This window comes from Tyto alba, unplaced genomic scaffold (genome assembly GCF_018691265.1).
Source record: "Tyto alba isolate M040663 unplaced genomic scaffold, T.alba_DEE_v4.0 Super-Scaffold_20, whole genome shotgun sequence".
Classification (NCBI taxonomy): Eukaryota; Metazoa; Chordata; class Aves; order Strigiformes; family Tytonidae; genus Tyto; species Tyto alba.
Window position 1 is genome coordinate 11,170,244 of NW_024881283.1, and position 21,232 is coordinate 11,191,475.

A 21,232-nucleotide genomic window follows, 5' to 3' on the forward strand; every position below is an offset into this window, starting at 1 on the left:
CCCTATTTTTACAGATTAAGAGATCTCTTCACTATTCTTTCCTTATGCAGTTCAAAGAAAAGAGCTAATGAAGAAAGTTAGTCTAAGAGAAGGCAAGAATGTGGTTTCATGTCCTTAGTCATTCTGTGCTTATCAGATTACAGATCAGGATAGAAATACAGCAGCAGCTTTGCTTCTTAAGCAGTCTAAGTGTAACAGTAGCACCACTCTGCCCATGAGTAATTCAAACAGAACAACAGAAAAAAGATGCTTTCAAAATATGCTGTGCAGAGAACTGCTGAGAGTACAGAAAGTCTGACACAAAGCTAATGAGAGGAAATAACCTGATCGCAACCGGTGTACTTCTGTTTCAGTCAGGAGATGCAAAGATGGGCCTTGAAATAAAATTTGAAATTGGTGGATGCCAACGCAAGTAACAAACAAAGCAGGGATGTTAGCCTTGCTTTGCACCAAAGTGAGAGATCAGTGGTGACTTCATATACAGGTGAATTTCATCAGTAGTTGTACAAAATTTTATCATGCAATTTGTGGTATTTTGTGCTTTGTTTGAGCATAAATACTGGGACCACATTATTACACAAAGTAATACTCCTTCCAAGATTAGGTTTCTAACACACACACATGAAAACAATGAAAACCAATGGGTGTAAATATGGGTAGTTCAGAAACCAGAAAGCAAACGAGATACCTAAATTTGTTATGTTTTATACCTATTCCCAAGAAATCTTATGATTTTGTTATCTAGTGCATAATGTTAAAGCCACTTTTGGTCCAAAAAATTTAGATTACCCTTGCAATACTGTGCACCAGTAGCGATGGCTACCAAACCAGACAAAAATACAAAAACACTATCTGTCTGTATCAGTTATACAATACTACCTTACTAAAGGTTAACAATACAGGAAAACATTCAGGGGAAGCACTGCTTTCTACTTCAGTGGTTCTCATTGTTATTTTACTTGTATCATCACAATTTTGAGTCTCTTGCTCACTCATATTAGGAAACAACTAGGATCATAATAGTATTGTAACAAAACAACTTTTTCTGACTGGAGGAAATACAAAGAGATGAGACGTCAAATCTCAAATGCCTAGCAAAATTCTTCCATGGCAGATTCTCTGGGACTGATCAGATGCTATTTAATGTGAGTTCCTACAAAAGCTCTTTGTATTTACTGTTTACTGTCCCCTAGCAGCATGATTAACTCTGACACAAATGTGCACTGGAGGCTTAGAAGAGGTGACACTTATGTTTAGGGATCTAGGGAATGAGGAAGAGGAAAAAAGCAGAAGTAGATCCACATTGCAGAAGCATAAATTTCTCAGAATTTAATAAAGTGTGTTTCATTTGGTTTACAGAGGTCATGTGTATGATGGCATCAACACCCCAGTCTTGGGTTCAGAGCACTCGGATGGGACAAGTCCTTCCTTCTTCCTTCGATCCTCCCCTTTCTCAGGCAGAGCCACCCCTGCTGGCATTATCCCACACTTACTGGCTCCCAAATCCCCATCTTCTTTCCTCTAGACTGCAAGATCTAAGAATGCTTATGCCTAGTGCAGTGAGCCTCTTTTCTGATGCCACACACATGCTCTCACGGATTACTTCCCAAACCATTCTTTCTGTAAAGACAGATGAATTTCTAAGAGCAACAACTGAGATTAGATTAAAACCTTACTGCATATATTGTTAAAGACCAGCAATGATCTTACATTCTCTATGTTCAGAACAATCCATCTCACTTTTTAATGCCTGACCTTGAAATTATTCCTCAAGGGTACTATGGGAGTTTGCTTCTGTCACCTTAGTTCAGATACCAGACTCCATGCAAAACAGTTCCAATCACAGTCACAAATACTGTAATTCTGACACTTAGCAACATGGTTTTGGCAGCCGTCTCTACTAAGAAATCATTTAAGTAAAATGACAAGCTTAATGACATTAAATCAAGGTAGAGGGAGCTAAATTCTCCAATTTTAAATATATACACGTGTATACCAACAGACATATATTATCAAAAGGAAGTCTTGATAAATGAAGCACTGGTCCTGTCATCCTCACTTTGCATCTAGATTGCAGATTGATTACAGTTTGGAATGAACCAGAATATGCATAGACTCAAAACCAAAAAAATAAACTACCCGTCCCACAAAGGTACAGCAAAAAGCACGACAACTTTGCTTAAACATCATGCTTCTACTCTATTTATCCATTATCCAAATTTTTTCTAACTATGCTCAGTAAGAAAATTAGAAGGCTAAGGAATGCACCCTGATATCAAAGGTTCTTCTTTTTGCCTCTCACTGACACATCACTGTCACCTCTCAAGAAAAACAAACCCACACCACCAAGAGGGTATAAAATGCTGTCTCAATTGGTTGTACTTTACTGAATCTTGTCAACTGGATAAAAATTGCAGTGTGGAAATCAGGTCCACAGTCAAGAACGTATCTGGATCTGATTTACCTCATCATTTCATCTTTGGTGTCAAAGAGTTAAAGCTTTACACTCCAGCAGTAATTTAATATTTCCTAATGGTCTGGAAAAATAGATTTGTAAGAAATTTAATTCAAGATTAACATTTTCAAGGAATCCTTTTGCAAGCTGAAGTCTTGAGGAAACTGACATTTGACAACCGAATGGTAAACATCCAAATTGTGCGGAGTGTGCAGTTATTCCTCACCAGTTGCCTTTCCAAGGTGAGGTACAATAGGCCTCCAAAGTAATTAGAGCTTTGGGTTACTTGTTGCTCACTTTATCCATGAATAACATAGCCCCTTTTTCCTCAGTTGTAATGATCTCACTCAGCTTTGAACCCTCAAGAATTGAAAGAAAAAGTAAGTATTTTAACATGTAACCACTGCTACACATATCTTATACACACCATATCCTTGCTGGCTAATAAAGAGGAATTCCCTACATGCATACACTATTTCTACATGAATTTTTCCTCAAGCTGTAAATTTGTCTCTGCATCAACGCACACATGTGAACTAGACCTTTTTACAATAAATCATTTACAGAATCCATAGCTTGAGTCATCCTACAAGATTCCATGGAAACCATACTCCACAGTCCAGAATAAGACCCCAAGGCAGTATATTCTAAGGTGTACTTTCGTATCAGTACATGTTTAATTACAGTCCATGTGATCACTCAACACTTTCCACTACTCTGTGCTAGATAAAAAGTCTATCTATTGTATGAATCTGAACATTTAACTGGTTATCTGGAAAGAGATGTCGTAGAAGAATTACGGCAATATTGTTTATTCAGCACTACAGTCAGGTGCTAATAGCAAAAGGAGAAAGACAACTTTCCTAAAAGCAATAGTAGGTAACTGGTAATTGCTGAAACTTGGGGGGGAAGTAAAAAAACAAATCAGCATTTCCATAGATTTGCACACCAAAGTATTAACAAGTTATCATGAAAGCTGAATTTCTATTGAGAAATCTATTTGCTAATTAAGTACCTGGCCATCATAATGAATTCGACACATTGCAGCTTTTCTGAAAATACTTGTGCAATTTTTTAGCAAATTGAAATTTGTCAGGAGAACGTGGTCTGCATTCTTCCATCACAGTAGTATGAATCAGGAGGGGCTGCTTTTTTGGTAGGTTATTTTGTCTACTTTCTTTTTTCTTCTTTTACTTTTTTCTTTTTTAAAGTGCATTACTATGAATGCAGTAATCAAAATTACTCAATCTCTAGCTCAAATCTCTAGTTACATTTTCAGAAGAGTCACTTAACTAAAACAACTTTCGATTAATAATAGAATAACTTTATGATTCAGAAATTAACATTTACATATCTCTCTTCCAGTGGATTTGCCCTGCTTCTTGAAAATGTGTATCTGCTTTCATTTCAGAACTGTGAAAGTTCTTTAGGAATGGGCATACAGACTCGCACTTTTTTTTTGGGGGGGGGAGGGGACAGGGGAGGGTAGGAATGGGTGGCGTTATTTTTTTTTTTTTTTTAATAGCATTTTGGGGGATGAGGTTTTACCGCAGAACTGGGATAAAATTGATAGGTAAAGACTATAGATCAGTTGACAGCTGAAATCCTATCAATATCAGTGATCAACCTCTGTTTTAAAATTCTTAACATCTTGATGCATAAGTGACATTAAAGTATTTTATAAAACCGGAAGGTCACTACAAAAGTGTTCAGAAAGGGTCATGGAACAGCTCTATGCGGTACTCTAGTGGTAACATTCAGCCCATCCAGGCTGCTCTGCAGGGATGAGTATAGCTGGAGAGATGCCTCAGTTGGGAAGAACATAATTATGTTCCCATGTCTTTTGGTGGTTAAGGTGTCACAGGTCATGTTTCTCATATAAACAAATGAACTAAGAGATGAGATTTAAGCCATCAATAAGTAAATTCGACCAACATGGCAGGCACTTCAAGAGAGCTCAGCAGAGGACCAACAATGTTGGAAGCAGACAGAATAAGACAATATGGGTTACTTTAGCATTAGAACATAGTGTATTGTTGACTTCCATGAAAAAAAGGGTTTGGAGAAGAGATGTAGAAGATCATAGAATTCTGAGTCAGAAAAAGTTTAGCAAAAGGACATACTTCTGAGGGGGAAAAAAATAATCACTTGAGATCCTGATTCCAGGATGCAGTAAGTCCAGGGACCTTTAAAACAGCAAGGAGTACTTAAAGATACTGAAATTCCCTGGTAATATAGAGGAAGAACATGGTCATATGCAAACTATGAGGCTATAGAGAAAGGGAATAATCTGTAACATTAGAATTTGATGACAGAGGCAGAATTTTTAGTATCAGCTGTAATCTCACCTCCCAGTCCCTGTCAAAGCAGTAGTGAAGAGTGTGGTATCACCCATCAAGCTGATTTTGTCAGGTAGACTACATGGTTACAGTTTAAGACTAGTTCTCATCTTTCCACTCTATTCAACAAAAGTGCACTAGTACTTTCCAGTACTAGCAAAACGACTGACCAAATTGTATGGAAGTTAGCTGTTATCATCCCAGACAGCAAGCTAAGAGCCCTCTACATCTCTATAGCACCTGAACATTTCATTCTGGTCATTCAGTTCACCCTTGCTGGACTCCTTTCCATTAAGGATATTTTACTGTCATTAATTTTCATAAAAGGGTCTGCAGTACATTCAGACTTTGTGACTCACCTGTGACAGCAGATGATATCCAGAATCTTTATATTTGTGGAATCTGGTGTTCCTGAATCCCAATTCAGTGCCTATGCATTGAATATGGATCCTGTCGGACACAGTAGCACTGTTTGGGCCTACCTTTAAGACAAACAGGAAACAAAGGCCCCGAAGAAGAAGGTGGTATGAAAGATGATGGTTTCAGCAAAGGATGAAGGAAGTTGACATCTAGATTTGGGGTCATTGGGCCTGCACAGTATGCAACTCATTTAAAAACTGTACCTTCACATATGCATAATTCATTTCAGCCAGTCTGTCAAAAAATCCAAAGGCTTCAGACTAAGGATTTCTCTAAGCATTTCCATGAAGAATTTCACAACAAAATCCCTGATTCATGGAGATAGAATTTGCATCCCAAGATTTCATGGAAAAACTGAAGTTATGCTTGTGAAAGAAAAAACCAGAAAAAAGCATAGACTGTCTCATATCAGAGAAAAACCTGCTATATGCTGTGATTTCCCTGAGACTGGAGTGAGAACATGATTCTGCCTTCCCTCACCCCCTGCAAAGCAATCTATTCTTGTTACTACAACACAACCACCACAGATTGCATAAAGAAGAATTCCTAACATCTGCTGTAACCTCGCCTAACAGTCTCTGCCAAACAAGTAGTGAAGCGAGTGATATCAGGAAGCAGGCTGATGTTCTCAGGTAGGAAAGTAAGGAAAGCTCTGTCTCACCTGGATCATCTCACCTGACAGTACAGAACACATATTGCTTTTCTTTCCTTCCGGCCATTTTTATGGAGTATCTCGAAAATCTTTCGTTCACTTAACGTGTATTAACATACAGACATTTGAAGACTATAGTGCAGCAGCCTATACTGTAAAGAACTAAAGTGCATGGTACTACATATAACAAAATATTACACCAAAATGAGCCTATCTGAAGACACAAGGTTTGGCTTCTTGCCACTCCACATAGAAGACTGTACAGGTTTTGAACAAGTGGAAGGAACATTTAATAACTAACCCTGTTCTCATAGATATTAAGAGCTTATTATGCAGCTCAACAATTCACATACTTGGCAACTGGCTTGCATGAATTACATCCCTCGTATGAGAATGCAAACCTATATTCAACAATTATTTCTTGAGAGTGCACTGCGCTCCTCTGTGTCCAGCATGGAACTACTGAAAGCCTTCCTTTGTTTTCTCGATCAAGAACCATGCACTTGTACCTAACTTCACTGTTATTCCATGTGGCCTTTCTTCCAGGCTAGACGATGTCACATCCCTCCGTAAGGCATCAGCACAATGCTCATGATGGGCTTTTGCATTCTTGCTGTGCTCTCGGAAGACCAGTCTTTTCCTGTTATGCTGTTAAAATAACATTTGTGACAGCAGGAGTTCCATACTTGTGGTCTCTAATGACTCACATTTTCAATTACTCCCACAGACACCACACCTGGCATATCTATGTTAGTAGTCTGCAATATACCTAAAGTTCCACTGTGCAGAAAGCAAGTGATTCCTTCCTGAGCGTACTGCCAAGAAGGCACCACTAAATGGTCCCCTGTTACTGACAACAGATTTAATTGATTAAAATCATTATTGGTGACTCTATTATTGGCTTGCATGCTATTCAAAATTCCTTGTGTGTAAACCTAAGAGATTGTTAAGACTAGCAATTGCTGTCTTGTCATTGTGTCAACCGAGCCAAGGATACTACCCAACCAGACTGGTTTTGTCAGGCTTACTGTGCTCAGGGTAACTTTCAGATATTGAGCGACACAAGATTTGCCTAGAACTGATACAAAAGTAGTTCTAAGTCAGCAGCTCCCCTAATATCAGCAGGTGCATTGAAGAAGACAAGCCTGGCTGGTTAGTCTACTGCAAACATGAAGGCTGCAGGAGAGGAAAGAAATACTATCCACTTGCTGTTGAGGATATCAGAGGTCCTGGGTCACAGTCTTAAATGCATAATTAGGCTTTGAGCCTTCTGAAAACAACCTCGAGTCACTGGCTGGGAGTCTCCTCTAGTCTGTAGTCTTTGTTGCCAATTATCAGAACTGATTGTGTTTTTTTTTCTAGAAACTCAGTGTGACAGTTCAATAAGATATAGAAAGAGTATTGAATAAAATCTGTGCAATCAAGGACTACATCTGTCACCTTAAGTAGGTCCCTCTAAAGACATACCCACATAAACCTGGCTCTCAGCTGCATAATCAACAATGATTTTTTTAAAAAAACCCTGTGTTCCAAAGATGGATTCACTACTTTTAAAATCCATTTTTATACTGATTAAAATGGTGAAGTCTAGAGGATTCATCCTTTTACCCCCACGTGTTCATGTTAGCTAGCCTGTTCCCTTACACCTACACTCTTTTCCATCCTCACCATCCTACTCAGCTGCCTGAAAAAATGGCTACTGCTGCCCATCTCTCTTTTGCACGTTAATTAAAGACAAGCATCGAACATGTCACAACAGGACTGCTATGAATCATTGTCCTGGTTGAGTTCATCTGGTAAAACTGAAGATGACCCTCAGTGTAAGAGCAAAATGGTGAGGTTTTAATTTAGGGAGTGCTTTTTAGGTTTATGCTATGAGTTTTAAAATATTTCTTGTTTTAATAAAATAAATTCTGAAGTCCAGTTACAATAACAACATCATGTCTGATTCTAATGCTATCCTTGGCTCCAAACAATGGATAGGATAGAGGTCCTGCTCCAGTCTGTTAGACGAATTTAATGACCATTAAAAGGCAAGCAGAGATTTGTATCACTCAGTTGCTCAGTGTCATTGTTCCGGTCTCCACAGTGGCGAAGCAGCACATTTCTTTTAAGTAAAATATTGCTGGGAACTCACTGCTTCAGCAATTACCTCTGAAACACATTGTTTTCTCAAAGCCATTAACATGTCAGATCATGGCAGTGCTTGACATCCAAACATGCCTTGGAGGGCTGCAATTCAATTTAAGGATCACCTCCTCTGAACAGGCCAACCTGCAAATTTCACAAAATCGCAGAGAAATTCTCAGGGCACACTTTGATCATGCTTGCTTCCTAAATTAAAAACAAAACTGTAAGTGTTAAACATCTTTAATAAGACATTAAACCTCAGCCATAATCCAGGAAGGGTCCCTTAATGAGTAATGACATATGTTGTGAAGGCAGTTATCTCCTAATGTTCAATGCTGAAACAGTACGATGGAATGGCACAGTGTTCAGAAGGGATGTATCATCACTAATGAGAGGATAATTTGAAGCTGCTCTTCTGAGAACCCCAGCGGAGAATTTCCATTGCTGCAGGATGGTGAAGGATGCAATACTCCATCTTATCACACACTTTAAAGAGGAATGGGAAGTGACAGTGTGATAGAAGAAAAGCTGAGATAGTGACAGAAAATGGGCTAAGTCATTTGGAGAGTCCCTAAAAGGGCTACCTTTCTTTGCTTCCCAAAGCAAGTCTTGGTGCAAATTAGTCACATCTCTTTATCTGCCTTCACTCAGCTGACCACTAATGGCATACTAGACACAGTAAAGCACTGCCCTAAAAGGGAGTGTGGCAATGATATAGGTCTACTGTAGAACACACAAAATACTGCAAAAGATGAGACTGGGGAAGAGTCCAAGAAGTGACAAGTAAGGTCCATGCTCAAAAGCAGGAAAGGAAACAAACTCCTCTTTTATTAAAAAAACAAAACAAAAGAAAAAAAAAAAACAACAGAAAACTTCAAAATGAGGCTCTGTAGTTCTTTCCCTCGTTTCTTAGCACTATGTTCTTCTAATACGTTATAGTTTGTCATTCTGTTGGGAAGACTATAATCCCTGTAGGGAAACACAGGGTGAAAGAGGGATCTTGCAGATAACAAGCAGACCTTAATGGTAAGGACAGGAAGACAGAGGCCACACACAAGGACAGAAAAACAGAATTGGAGGAGGAGGGGAAGAAAAGAGCTTCCAATCACAGACAGCCTTGGCTTTGATGGCAAGGGCTTTTGTGGGGTTGGGGAGAGCAGAGAGTTTATGAAGTTCAGCCAGTTAAGTTTGCCTTCCCATTCTTACTTAGAGATATGCCTAGCCAGAGGGAAGCATCATAAGGTGTGACTTAGGCACAAGACAGCCTCTCCTGGCTCCAAAATGAACTGCTGCAAATTCAGGCAGGTTATTTACTCTGTGCTTCTTTTCCCTTCTGTAAACTGTGACTGAACAGTAGCAATGACTTTTCCAGGTGATAGAAATATTCAAGGTTAATGACCATACAGTGCCCTATAGATTATGGTTTTATTGATCTTTGCCATCCCCTGCCCCCAAGAGGTGAAAGTGTCTATTCTTGACTATTTGATGTAGTGGGAAATTCCACTTCCAAGGTTTGAGCATAAAAACTCTGTTTTCAAACACTGAAAAGAATCTGCCCAGATTTTTAGAAGGGGTGAGGGGTAGAGGAGTGGTGGTGTTGGGTTTGGAGTTTTTTTTTGGTGTTAAAAACAAACCCAAAATACCTCAAACAAAAACTTGCATGAAACAAAGAAAATTAGCTCACTAGAAATGCTCCAGCACCACTTGGGTCTGACCTAAAACCATAAAGCTTAAGAAATCAGTTAAGGCCATGCTATACTCAGTCTCACTGCTGTGCACTATTCCAGGGGACTTTGTTAGTAGTTGCAATATCAAGCATGTGCACAGCACTGTAAGAGAACGGAAAATCGAAACTGTAGCTATCACACAAAATTTTCTAACCTACACTCATTTAAGGCAAACCCTTCCTTAAATTATATTCCAGCTCTTCCTATTGAGTTTGAACACAAATTTAAATATCAAGCCACAGGATTTAGTTTAGACTAACAGCTTTCCTCATTTACATATGCAGGTAACCTGACAACTGAAGAACTGTATATCAGGAACAGGGTCATGGTTTAAACAACTAAAGGCCATTAATAAAAAAACACCACTCCAAAGTTCTAGGAACATAAACTGAGCACTTTATGGAGGATAAATGTGGAGAGTGTGCAAAGGTAGTGAGAATGCAGAAAGATAAGGCTTGATTTTTACATTTTTTTAAAAAGAATATTAATACAAAATATTTTGAGTTCTTCCTTTCAGTTTAAAGAATTATCTTGGGAATATGAAGAGAGAGTAGACATCTCATACAAGCTCATCTCAGCTCTGCTCTACATCAGTACCTTCAGTAGAAAGAAATGTAAATAATATTCAAGTTGTGTTGAAGATGTTCTGCTCTGAAAATGAAAACAAACAGTCCCAGAAACGAAGGGCAAAATGCCTAACTTCATACTTCCTGATTTGTCAGTTTGATGCAACTTTAACATTGCAAACACAAATGTATAGCAAAAGGGATGAAGTTTATTTCAGAGATTTATCATGCAGAGAAAATTGAGCAGTTTGTGAAGAAATAAAATAATTATGAAATTTAAAAATTATAAGAATTTAATAGGAAACGTAAGTATTTACTGGGCTTACTGAACATATGTGATATGCTTGGTTCTGGATCACACATGGTTTACCAATTGTATACGATGGGATTTGCCATGCGCAATTTAGAGAGACAGTCACTCTTTATGAGCAGAATTAGCAGGGAAAAAGAACAGATCTGTCAATTTCTCACACCGTTTCTTTATGTGAAAATCTGTTAGTTAAAGTCCACAGAACACATTCTATTACTAGAATTTTTACCAAATTCTCATTAGTTTATCTCCTGACCAAAGGGACTAGAATTCACTAAAGCAGCGCATTGCTGGCATCTCTTTAGTCACTAATTCCTTGCTCTGCAAGACAGTTTTGCATACAGAAGAGAGACATGTCAAAATGGGCTTTGGCTTCCTGCTCTCACAATCTAATTTAAGGCACAGGAGCCAGCTGTGGTCCTATAACAGTGAAGGAACACATGGCTGGGAAAGGATAGGGGATTCAACCAAAGACAACAGACACTGAAGTCAAAGCCTTCCTATGATTCTATTGGCACTCATGCAAAATTGTCATTTCCTGTCCAGCACCTTTTTCACTTTGGTATTTTTTTGTTTGTTTGGAGGTTTGTTTGTTTTTTATTTGGTTGGTGTTTTTAAGGCTTATTTTCAGAGATTTAAAGGAAATCTGATGGATACCACTTGTGAATGCTTCTTGCATTACTGGAAAAGTCCTGATTTGGTGACAGAGTAGTATTTAATAATCATCAATATGAAATGCGTAACTCAGCCCTCCTCCCTCGACCTTTCCCCTCAGGTAAAGACATATGCAAATTAAGTGAATAACAATCAATTTGAGATGTTGCCATTTGCTGAAGCAGGCATTACTGGTTTCTACCTGATTGTTCCTGCGTCTAAATCAAGGGAACTGCTTCCAGGGACAATGATGACTTGACATTACATTGCAAAAGTTATGACAGGCATCAGAGCTTGGGTGAACCTGTATTGTATTTACTAAATTACATTTGTTCCTTCTGTAGCACCCCTGAGTTCTGTAGAGAAGGTCTTCTAGATGAAGACCCTGCAAGCCTAATAGCCTGTCCCTGGCAGTGGTCAATAGCTCACTGTCATGGTTTGAGCCCAGAGGGCAACTGAGCACCATGCAGCCGCTCACCCACCCCTTCCACCTCAAGACTAGGAAGGAGAAAATAAAGCAAAAGGCTCAGGAATTGAGATAAGGACAGGGACAGATGACTCACTCATTATGGTCACAGGCAAAAGACAGACTTATTAGGGGGAAGAACATAGATTTAATTCAGACACTAACAACAACATTTAACAGACAGAGAAGGACAGTGAGAAGCATTATCACATCTTAAAAACACCTTTCCCCCTACCCCTCCCTTCTTCCTGGGCTCAGCTTTGCTCCCAGTTTCTCCAACTCCTCCCCCCATAGCGGCGCAGGGGACAGGGAATGGTGGGGTCAGTCCTGCCGCTTCTTCCTCTTTAGGTGAAGGAACTCCTCGCATTCTTCCCCTGCTGCGGCGTAGTGTCCCTCTCATGGGAGACAGTCCTCCACAAACTTTGTCCGACATGAGTCCTTTCCATGGGATCCAGCAGTTCCCCTGTTGATCTGGTGTGGGTTCCTCTTACATGTTGCAATCCTCCCAGCACTGAACTACAACAGCAGGGGCTGCTTCTTCCCTCAGAGTCCTGGCCTCCTTTGGACACAGTCCATGGTGGGATCCTCCACAGGCTGCAGTTGGGTATCTGCTCCACCACAGACCTCCATGGATGGCTGGGGGGGGCAGCTCTGCCATCTAACCACAGGCTGCAGGGGGGGGGTGTCTCTGCACTGGCACTCCCCACACACACTTCCTCCTTTCTTCTGCTGATCTCAGTGTTTGCAGAGGTGTCTCCCTCACAACTCCTCTTCACAACTCCAACTCCTCCCAGGTTCCCCTTCTTAAATATGTTCTCGCAGAGGCATCAGCCACTGTTGCAAATTGGCTCAGCCATGGTCAGAGATGGGTCCAAATTAGAGTCGGGGGAGCTTTGAGAAGCTTCTCAGAGGGAGCCACCACTGTAGCCCCCTCCCCCACTACCAAAAACCCCGCCACAGAAACCCCGCACACTTATGCCTACGGAGGATCATAAGAACAGACATACTATGTAGTGAATCTTTTCTCAAATTCTTTCCCACCTTCTAATATTTAGTAGCCTGGGGGTGTCCTAAGTCAAGGGCATGTGTACTGATGTGTAAAGTTCTACAGCTCTCTCTTTCTAATAATTTTGTACGTGGTAAATAATAGCTTCATCTGTCATCCTGCAGACTGTTCACTGAAAGGAAGAGCACACAACCTTTTTTAAGCCTCTCTCTGCCACTCTATCACGTTTCCTCTGATGCCTTTTCCTAGCTCACTCTGTCATTTAGTGTAAGGCCCCTATCTATTGTTGGTGTCATTCGCTGGTTCATTTCCAGTTCTGTTATGTCCTTTTTAGACAGGGGCTCTAGAACTGCATAATATTTACTGTGCAGGAGGCCACAGACTTACACTCTGTTATAGCATCCTTTTTCCACTTTGCTGTCTCTTTTCCAACAGTTTCAAGCATTCAGATTGCTTCTTTTGATTACTGTTGAGTGCCAATTTGACATTTTCACAGATGCACCTATGATAGCTTCAACATTTCATTCCTCAGCAACAAGCCCAGAGCACATTTTTTATGTGGAGTTAGGATTGTTTTTTTCTTAAATGCATCACTTCACATTTATTTACATTGAATTGCATTTGCTATTTTAACACCTACTCAGTCTTGTAAGGCCCATTTGCAATTCTTCTTGGCTATTTTAATTCTTTTTACCTGCATAACTTAGTAGATCAAAATAAATATTTTTTCAGGAGTGGTTCAGAGGAATCAGGTTGCTAAAGGCAGGACTTCTGCCACCATTTCAGTCACCTTTGCTGACTTTTCTAGACTCCCTTAACCTCCTATTCTCCTCAAAAAAATGCTCAAAAGGCCTAATGTAGCATCAGCATAGAGATGAACATATAAACCTTCAGTGCCCTTCATGTAATAGACATTTCAGCAAGTTTCTTGCTAGAATTCCACTCTGTGCTTTTTCCTCGAAGAAAGGCAAGAACCTCATGGTCAGCTGTAGTGCAATGCTATCTCGGAAACCCAGTTGATGCAGGACTTAACTTTCTACCAAGCTCACTTGTGTTTCTCACATGCAGATTCCAAACCACCAGACAACAGCCAAGAATCACTACACTTCCATATGCAAACAACAGTGTTGTATTACAAAAGTAAACGCGATCACATGGAAAGTCAGTGGCAACATTTAGAAGAGAATCCAGACCAGCAATTTTCCAGCCCCACATTATGCCTTCTCCAAAACTGCCAAGAGAGGTAAATATATGAGTCTCTGTGTCCAAGTCTGAGTGCATCACCTCTACCATCCATCTCAAAACACACAAGCCACCTGAGCATGCCACTGCAGACAACAGGGATTATAGATTAACTTTGAGGATTAATTGATGAAGAAAGTATCAAGAAAGCAAATATAAAGAACTCCCATTTCTATCATGTGTGAAATTACGGAAAGCATGTCAGACTCTCCTCATGTGACAGGTCAGGAAGGCTCATTCATTAATTAAGACTCAGCGCCTCATTTATTTTCAGTATTCTAAACCTCTGCATGGAAAAAGAGTGGGCTGTTGGTTGCTTTTTTTTAGTATCTTTTGACAGAGCTCTCTAAAACTGATCTGGAAACAAATCTGGAAGATGATCTCCAGTTAAACATTTCAAGTTAAACATCATTTTGACGCAAACTTGTGAGAACATTAACTATCATGATGAAGAATCTACCAGGTGTTCCAAAATTGGAGGAAAATATAGAAGTGAATGAGACCGGTACAGTTTAAATGAAAGGGAACTAGGTTTCCTTCTCCCATTTCAGAATAAACCCTCATCTCAGTTTTCTTACTGAAGTTTGGCATGGTGTAAAAACCAAACTCCATATTTATTGTGCATCATCACTCAAATAATTTATTGTAGGTTCCTAATTAAAACCATGACACAGCAAAAAACAAATGGTAAATTCTACCAGAGTCAGAGGTCCTCATCTCTCTCCATAGGACTAATGTGCATTAAAGTTTCCCAGAGCTGTTTTAATTTAGTTAGCATTTTTCTAAGACAACATGATGAGAAATAAATATGACCGAGTTAAAAATTGCAATACTTAGGATTTGGGATGATTATGTGAAATTCAAACTCCAAACTCAAATTACTGATCAAAAGGTCTTCACCTCTGGTTTTGTTTGTTTTGTGTTTTTTGTTGTTGTTGTTGTTGTTTTGTTTTGTTTTCCTGGTCGCCTGATTCCCCAGTTTCCTAGATGACTGCCCTATTTAAGCAGGGGAGAGTAACCTCTTTTTTCACTGCATGGTGTAGAGCATTCACCCCCTCCCAAGTAGATAAACAGCAGGGGGGCTTAAACACTTAGGGGCAGAAAAAAGGACAAGAAAACCGTCTTTGTTCCAGGCAGACAGTATGAGGTCACGTTACTATAGCAGCATGAACCATTTCAACTCATTCTAGCCAGTGGTTCAACTTTGCCCATAGTTTATTCCCTGGGAAGCCTAATCCAGAGTTCAGGTTTGTGTATGTGGGGTTAGAGGTCAACAGCAATATGACAATGGCCTAGTCAAAGGAAAAGAAAGCTATGATATAGCAGAATCATAGAGTCAGTTCACCAATCACTGGGGGCTAGCTTGGACAGAGAGGTTAGAATTTATCCCCTCACTTTAGTCTAAAGTTCCTGATTTAGCTATTTTGTGCTCAGCATACAGAAAGCTGGAATGGTAAACAATAAAGATGACACTGCAGCAAACAGTAAAAGATGAGAAAACAGTGCAGAAAGAAAAACTGTGGATCATGTGCCCAGTGCTGTGTTGTATTTACTAGATAAATTACTGTTACATTTACAGGCATCTTAGATTAATGCAGTTATTTTTCTTGCATCATTCCTTATAATTGTGAATAACATACTAATGGGATATAACTTTTCCACACAGAGGATGCAAGCAGAGAAGCAGGACTTTCTGAATAAACACGTGTATGTATATGCATGCACCTGTGTATATGTAAATTCTCCAATAAAAAGGGACAAATGTAGACTCTCAAATGCTTTTAAAAGAGCAAGAGGTAAAACATGGATGTGAGTTAAAACACTCATTTCATAAACCTTAAAAGGAAATAAAAAATTATGATTGGTTTTCTTTCACTTAGTTAGTATGCACAGGTAGTCAGTTTCCATTTAGTTCACCATATTCTTTTCCCATACAATTTCTGGTTTGCTTTAGAAATTGTAACTTGTCTCCTGTCCTAAAGAGGAGGTTTCAGCAAAATAAGTCCATAAGTAAATGTTTCCTTAGGCAAATAAACAAGGAAAGGAGAAAAGCTGAGATCAATGGACACACCTAACAGGCAGGTGTGTCATATTTGTTGCTCTTGCCACAGTCCTATGCTACTTGCTGGATTGGAATTGCTTTATTAAAACGCCCTTTCATAAAACTCAGTATTCTAAGGTTTCCTTATGGGTTATTTTCGTTTAGTTAAGAAAAATAACTGTTTTGTTCTGAAAAACAGAATCTTTCTCAGGAGAAACATGGCTTAAATTTAAAAGCCACTTAAAACCAAAGTGTTCTGCCCCTCTTTAATTGAAAAAGTATCTTAGTAAAAGCTACAGTAGTTTTGTGCAGAATTTTCCTGAGGAACTCCCATGAAAAACAAATGCCATTTTAGCAGCTTTGATCAACATAAGGGCCAGGCAGCTGGATTCTGGCTCTCAAGTCTCCATGTAGTTCTACACTCCACAGCATCTTCACTGCACATTCATGTAATACAAGGAGAATACAAGACAAAAAAAGGGGGACATGAAAATAAGACCAAAAAGGCTATTGTTCCAGTCCTTGGGATGAATTATTCTTTAACCTGTCAGAGTTGCTCAATTGTCAGAATGAAACCACAATCAAAGGAAGCTGTCTGCTGTTGGGTTTTTTTGAGTTCCTCCCACTTGTCCATGAACCCCATATCCACTGCATGTCCTGCACTCACTCCTTTCCATTCCTGCTTCTCACCTATGGGTGGAAGTTGGGAAATGTGAAGGGAACATGACAATGGTAGTTACCAGAAATATATTCTGTCCAGAGCTGATAGATACAGAGGGCCAGTTCACAGAGACTGGAGGTCCCATTTCTCCCGAAGGAGCAGTTCTTGTGTTTCCACCAGCCAGAATGAACATGGTGCACAACGGTAAGAGGCAGGGAGGAACAAGGTAGAAGTTTGAACTGCATTTGTTGCATCACTTAGTTGGAACCTGCACATTATGCTTGCTATTGATAGTAATTCTGCCTCTCATAAAGGGAGCCCTTGAGATGGGGAAGAAAGGGAAGGACCTGGTAGTCCAGGGAAAAATAAAAGACACACAAGAAAGTGAAAAAATTCACTATTACAACAGGAAAGAACAAACATCTGCGAGATTAAGGTTGCTCAAGTTTCACTGGTCATTACACAACAATCCTAAAAAATATTTATGAGGATATTCAGAATTCCAACAGCAGCACAGGAATTGCAAATGATTCAGGGAAAGCAACATGTAAGACATCAACATAGACAACTGTTTTCTAAATATTCACAGGCATTAGTCCAAACCAAAAGATTTACTTTTCTCTTACACAGGGCTACAAATATTTTCATCATCCAACTAAAAGGTCTGAAATCTCTTTTAAATCCAGCAGCTTGTCACTGAACACTTCAAATGATTAAGAGAATTCTACTAAAGCCCCAAATATGGGAGAACCCCATAAAGGCATATCTGTAACTAACGGCCTATGGGCAGTACTCTATGTCTGGACAAGGTGGGAATTGCTACTACATTACATTAAGAAACATTTCCAGTTAAGGAGAAAAGTAATGTAAGACAAATTAAGTACAGTAAACAGCTGCTGTTGAAAAGCACTAAATTTATTAAGAGAAGACACCGCAGATCTGTCCACTTATGGTTGATTTAAAAGACCACTCCAGTCTCACTAGAGCTCAGATATATAAGTGATATTCAGGCCTTTCAGCAGCTCACATTACAAGGACTTCTTCCACCTCTCCCTCAATATTCTTCCTTTAGTATATGACAATAAGGCTTGCACACATGAAGGTATTCATCGCGTAGTTTGAATTAAACCATTTAACCTGCACCGAAATCCCATCAAGACAAATCAATTCAGACTGGGATTTATACTACAGAAACTGAAACAGGATTGGTATCTGAGCTAGACAGCCTAAAGTTATATCAGGTACATCTACACTGTACTGTAATAATTTCTGTGACTGCAGGGTAGACATCTGTAGCCTCTGGAGATTCACTGTCAAGGCCTCAGGAAAAACCTGTCCAGTGCTTTTCTGTAACAGATGAATGCAGATCACAATGAGGGACTTTCCCAGAGAGAAGGGTGCAAGTGAGTAAACTGACATAGTTCCTGGAAAAACCTAACATGCACACCTTATTTCCTTATCTATAATCTGAAAACTGATTTGTTTTCTCCTACTAGAAAGGGAGTTGGCAGTTAGAGAGATATACAGACACAACTTCTCTTGCCCTGCAAAAGGTAGGATGCTGTAGGATGAAAGGATCTTGTAGCCTATCCCACAGGAAACACTGCACTTATAAAGGGAAATGGAAATGCATCCCTGTTTTAAGTTACAGGAGTGATATTCTCATTTAGAGCACAACTGCATTCTTGGATGGTATAAGACAGCTCCCTGTCATACTCATCATTGCACCTCAGTTTACAGTGAGAGGGGGGAGCCCAGAGGGAGAAACGGGTATGCTGAGCTTTCATGACCTAAGTTAGACATCATGTTCACATGGCATCTTTTTTTTCAAACTCTTATTTGGAAAAGACTAGAATAGTTCTGTTGGAATGGACTTACAACGATCATCTAGTCCAACTGATATTAGTCATCAGCAGAGATGACAAGAGGAAAGACTAATTTCAGAAAACTGGTAAGGAGAGCAAATTGCTCTATGGAACTGAAGGTGAGAGGAATGGGTGAGTGTTAACAGCAGAGAATTTTCAACTCAAGTGCATAATGAAACTAATCGGACCATTGAGTTTACTTAGAATGAAGAAAATTCAAACTTCTAAGAAACAATAACAACAACTACTGACAAGGCTAACATAACAAAGGAAAAAGCTCTTTAGGACAGATATATCTGTAAGACTAAAATGTATTTTAAGGAGTCAGTTGCCATGAGATTCTAGGTTACAGTTATGCATCTTGGTAGTTATTTAAACATTTTGGCTATAGTCTTTAATTCAAACTTACAAGTTGTAAACACTGGAAATCAACACAGGCAAGAGAGAAGAAAAGCATGTAAATGCTTACCACCAAATGGAAGCATTCCACAAGGCAGTCCTTTTTCTCAGGCTGTAGGACAGACACCACTTTCCTCAAGGAAGACTGATAAGATACATACATATGTATCTGCAAAAGAAAGAAACTATCTTTCTTAATTCTCTATTGGAAGCTGCTAAATAATTTCCATTTTTCAAGTAGAAAAAAAATGAAACATAACTTCTTAAGGATGTTTTATCAATTTATGTAGTTACTAAATGCATAACAGAAGGATAAAATTGGCTGAAACACTGTCCAACTAAGCTCTAAATCTCTCTCTGGTCAAGCCATAAACCAAAGATAAGAATTGATGTAGGTCTGGAGCCAAATTATCTTCAGAAGGATCGGATTTATTTACTGAACATGCCAGATGCACAGAAGTCAGCAGGAAGCATTTATTGATTAGCCATCGGCAGCATTGTGTCACCCACGTGTGCCGTATTATTGATTAGGTTTACTTGGTCAATGTGCATCTCTAAGCTATTGTCTCCTACAAGTGAACAGCACAATGGCTTTTGGGGAGAAGCAGGACTGGAGAATACCAAAGACATAAAAAGTCTCCATGACAAAGAGCCCAGGGCAGCTGTGTTCAATTCCTAGACTGAGAGAAGCAGAGATAATCCACTAATCCCAACTAGAGTGGGATAGAGCATGTCTGCCACCCAAGATGAGTTCCAGAAAGATTTCTGTAGAAATAAAGAAGCACCTTTCCCTTTAACATCAGAGGTCATGGGTGTTATTTCATCTGGCACTGGCTGGGAGTAGTAGTTCTCTTCATCATAATAATTCTTTTTCATCGCAGGATGAGCCTGCTGTTTTCATAGTACTGACTGAGAAGGATATACTTTAAATTTCTCTCTAATTTTGAGGAATACAGGATTTAGAGGAAATGAAGCAATTTGGTACTCTAAAGGCCTGCTTTCATCTTTTTGTTGCATTTTGAAGTGGTTTCGCTATGTTGCATTTTATCCATTCTTAAGGATGGGCAAAGCATGCCCTTTACCTAAAGGTGTGTTAAGTGATTAAGATGAGAGAAGCATCTGCTTTAGCTGTTGCTACAAGTCCAACAAAATCTTCAAATTATCTACTAGTTTTGATATAATTAATGAAGAAATCCCCTTTGTTCTGGTGGGTTTTTTCAGCCCCTTTTCTGTGCTGCAGTACCACACAGACTTAGTTACACGGTGGTATTAAGTGTTCCACTTTATAAGTCTAAACTTTTACGTTCTAAGGCAATTATCTGCATATCTCAGGTGGCCTGACTCCTTAACCATCTGTAAAAGCTGCATATCAAGTGTATTCTATCTAATGAATTAGGGTTTAAGCAGGACTGTCAGAGGAGAAGCTCATCAAAGGCCTATATTTTTTTTATGATCAAGAATAAGAACCTTTTATTAGCAAAAATAAGAACCTTTGTCCTAGAGAAAGGTTCTTATTTTTCCCCCTTTTTTTTATTAAAAAAAAAAAAAAAGTTTCAACCATGCTTTTACCACCTGCAGACTGTCCTGGTAACTGACCAAGAGTCTGAGGGTTGTATTTAATTTGCATAAATCAGAGCTGATTGCAGTTACTTTCCTCATTAATATGCTGAGTACTGATTAATAATCGGTAATACATGGAATGTACCAATGCATTTGTATGGGTCTGAATGCATGCCTGATGCCAAAAACGTTTCTGAAAACAAAACTCCTCTTCCAGAGCACTTATTCTTCACACACAAAGGACAAGCAATCTACATCATAATGCAGACTTTGTTCCAACAGAAAGAGAAAGACCTGATAGTTTCTTTAGTTCCTACAGGACATATCTTCATTTTAAACCCTGGGGGGAGGGTGGAGAGATTTGAACTATTTTCGTAAAACTCTTGACACCCCTTACTGCTGTACTCACAGGTCCTGTGACCTGGATCTTCCGCACTAACAGCTGGGTTGTATTCAGCAAGAAAATGCTGTTAAGTGTAAGAGGAGTGAACTGTTTTCTTCCTGCCTACATTGGACACATTCAGGAAGCTTATTCAACACAACGTATGAACACATTTCAGCATGACAATATACATTATCTACCAGCATATTTAATTGCTTACATAGATGTGAGTTATTCACATGGAAAATTGATTTATCTATCCAATAATTAGTAAACTTCAATAACTGCAAAAACCTCTTAGCAATCAGTTGACATTTAATTAACATACAATAACTGCCTTATTAAATCTCCATTAAA

The 21,232-nt window shown here is 39.2% G+C and overlaps 1 long non-coding RNA gene across 4 annotated transcripts in view; it reads right to left on the reverse strand.

Annotated features, from left to right (window-relative positions):
• The window catches only part of LOC116964500, a 192,193-nt gene that overhangs the window by 147,251 nt on the left and 23,710 nt on the right, over positions 1-21,232 (reverse strand). For 3 of the 4 annotated variants that reach the window (XR_004408777.2, XR_004408775.2, XR_004408778.2), the window contains exon 3: positions 19,004-19,102. The exons of the other annotated variant lie outside the window; for it this stretch is intronic. This is a non-coding gene — a long non-coding RNA (uncharacterized LOC116964500). The remainder of the gene's footprint in view (positions 1-19,003; positions 19,103-21,232) is intronic. 4 annotated transcript variants of the gene reach the window in all.